Raw genomic sequence first — 3,292 nt, 5'->3', positions numbered from 1 at the left:
CAAACACAATACAGAATCTTAAAATGAATTTTCCAGGAGATTTCTCCATCGATCGAAAGAGAGATGATTTGTGGGAAACATTGTTTGGATCAATAGGAAGGCACTCAATAGCTCACAGGAGGAAACGGCCCTTGGTGGAAGGGTTGGTTGGCTGGGTTGGGGTGCCTTCGTGGTCGGCCCCTGACAGTCATGTAAGCTACTAACATGAACTGAGTGAAACATCGGCACACGCAAGCAGGATCCACCTTACCTGCCAATCCCACGCATGCATAAGGCATTATCATGTTGATTATCATCACTGAACCACAGCTGCATGGATGCTAGAGGGAGGAGGAGCAGGGAGAAGAGGAGGAGGAGGAGGAGCAGGGAGAGGAGAAGGAGGGGGAGGAGGAGGGAGGAGGAGCAGGGAGGAGGAGGAGCAGGGAGAGGAGGAGGAGTCGCAGGGAGGAGGAGTAGGGAGAGGAGGAGGAGGGAGAAGGAGGAGGGAGGAGGAGGAGGAGGAGGAGGAGCAGGGAGGAGGAGCAGGGAGAGGAGGAGGAGGGAGAAGGAGGAGGAGGAGGGAGGAGGAGGAGGAGGAGGAGCAGGGAGGAGGAAGGAGGAGGAGGAGGAGCAGGGAGGAGGAGCAGGGAGAGGAGGAGCAGGGAGAGGAGGAGGAGGAGGAGCAGGGAGAGGAGGAGCAGGAGGAGGAGCAGGGAGGAGGAGGAGCAGGGAGAGGAGGAGCAGGAGGAGGAGCAGGGAGGAGGAGGAGGAGCAGCAGCAGGAGGAGGAGGAGGAGCAGGGAGGAAGAGGAGGAGCAGGGAGGAGGAGGAGGAGGAGCAGGGAGAGGAGGAGCAGGAGGAGCAGGGAGGAGCAGGAGCAGCAGCAGCAGGAGGAGCCTTACCTTGGGTCGGGGTGACTCCCTGTGAAGCGTGACGGAGATGAGTGTAAGAAAAACAAACGATCCACACTGAATCAAAGGAACCTTACACCTTTATATTGAATTGATGAAAACACAATTTATTCATGAATGTATTTATTTTGTAAGTAGTAAAGTATTGTTAAACTATAAGGGTGAATGTTGCATAAATTAATAGAGGTTCATGAATAACAATATCATGCATGATTAAAAGCAACTAATAACATGCATACTTTTTTGGAATTAGCAGTGACTGGTTATCATATCTGGATTTGAGCATTTCATTCTCAGACCGAGCCCCCTCAGGGGCCCAGACCGAGCCCCCTCAGGGGCCCAGACCGAGCCCCCTCAGTGGCCCAGACCGAGCCCCCTCAGGGGCCCAGGCCGAGCCCCCTCAGTGGCCCAGACCGAGCCCCCTCAGGGGCCCAGGCCGAGCCCCCTCAGTGGCCCAGGCCGAGCCCCCTCAGGGGCCCAGACCGAGCCCCCTCAGTGGCCCAGGCCGAGCCCCCTCAGGGGCCCAGACCGAGCCCCCTCAGTGGCCCAGGCCGAGCCCCCTCAGTGGCCCAGGCCGAGCCCCCTCAGGGGCCCAGGCCGAGCCCCCTCAGGGGCCCAGACCGAGCCCCCTCAGGGGCCCAGGCCGAGCCCCCTGTTGTCAGGGCGGGGCTGCAGCCGGCGGGCCAGGCTTCACCGGGTGGGATCAGGGCTTCAGGACGGCAGAGAGGAGGAAAAGACAAACCTCTGATAGTAATAAGTCCTAGTTCATTGGGTGACTAAGAAACAGGCCAAATTTGTGGGTGTGCGTGCGCATGTGTCATGCTCTTACACACGCACACACACACAAAGTGCTCACAGTTTTTGGATTTGGTCCCATTTAACGGCAGTACACTGCTGCTCTGCTCACTGGAAGCCTGGAGAAGACCACCAGTGTGGGCGCCTGTGTGTGTGCATGTCTGTGTCTATTATGTGTGTGTGTGTGTGTGTGTGTGCGTGTGTGTGTGCGTGTGCGTGTGTGTGTGTGTGTGTGTGTGTGGTTACATTATTAAATTAACTTGACTAGAAAGTGAAGAGAAGTCTGTCCCTTCATAAAGGTGTTTGGTGTGTGTGTGTGTGTGTGTGTGTGTGCGTGTGTGTGTGTGTGATTTTGTCATACCTGCTTGTATTTGTGTGTGCGTGTGTGTGTGTGTGTGTGTGTGTGTGTGTGCGTGTGTGTGTGCGTGTGTGTGTGTGATTTTGTCATACCTGCTTGTATTTGTGTGTGTGTGTGTGTGTGTGTGTGTGTGTGTGTGTGTGTGTGTGTGTGTGTGTGTGTGGGTGTGTGTGTGTGTGTGCGTGGGTGCGTGTGTGCGTGTGTGTGTGCGTGTGTATGTGTGAGAGTGAGTGGGGTTAGAGGAGCAAGCTGATGATGAATGGCATTAGTTTAGTCTGTCAGTGCAGACTGCTGTTTTATATAGGGGTCAACTCTAATGGAGGGAAGGAGAATGATGGGAGCGAAGGAAAGAGAAGAGAGAGACAGAGAGGGAAGGATCGGACACAGCAGAAGAGAGTTGGACTCCATCACAACATGTGTTTGATGTAAAGGTTCAAGGAGGAGAGGACGTATGATCAGAGGAGCATAGGGAAAAGATGAGCGGGATGAGGAGACGATGAGGAGGTGAAAAGGTGTCATAACTGGTGTGATGGTAGTGGGGGCAGCCAACAGGAGCACACTGCAGGGTCTCTATCTGAACATTAAGTCTTCAACTATGTTTGGACTTTAGATCCTTTTCTGGAATTACTGAGCTTAGTATCTCATTGTAGCAGAAGGTTTAAGCACTGGAAGATTTTACAAGAACGTGCTACCATGTCCGTTTCACTTGTGTACTTTTTTTTTTATAGTAGAATAACAGTTACAAAGTAGAAAGGTCAGTTTGGTTGATGGGGCACGACTGACCAAACACACACACACACACACACACACACACACACACACACACACACACACACACACACACACACACACACACGCACACACACACACACACACACACCCTGTCAGATGTATTGCTGAGACAGGCAGGATGTTGTAGTAATCTCCACCAATCAGTTGCTTGCTAGTCTGTGTAATAGAGAGGGAGGGAGGGGGGGGAGGGTCAGAGATTTGCTCTACTTGTTCTAAATTACTGCTGGCACTCTATGTGAATAACCCCTCACCTCTGCACTTTACTCATTGTCACGCACACATGAACACTGGACTCAAAATGCCACTGACCACGCGCACAAAGCCAATGAAACACTCACTTATATCACCTATAACACATACACACCTACCCGATACACCAACACACATTCAGGCATAAGCCAAATGCAGTGCAAAGTAAGATAAAGGCGCAGCATATGTGTGTTCAATTGGTCAATCCT

The sequence above is a fragment of the Pollachius pollachius genome, assembly GCF_949987615.1.
Source record: "Pollachius pollachius genome assembly, chromosome: 10".
Lineage (NCBI taxonomy): Eukaryota > Metazoa > Chordata > Actinopteri > Gadiformes > Gadidae > Pollachius > Pollachius pollachius.
This window is presented reverse-complemented; position numbering follows the sequence as displayed.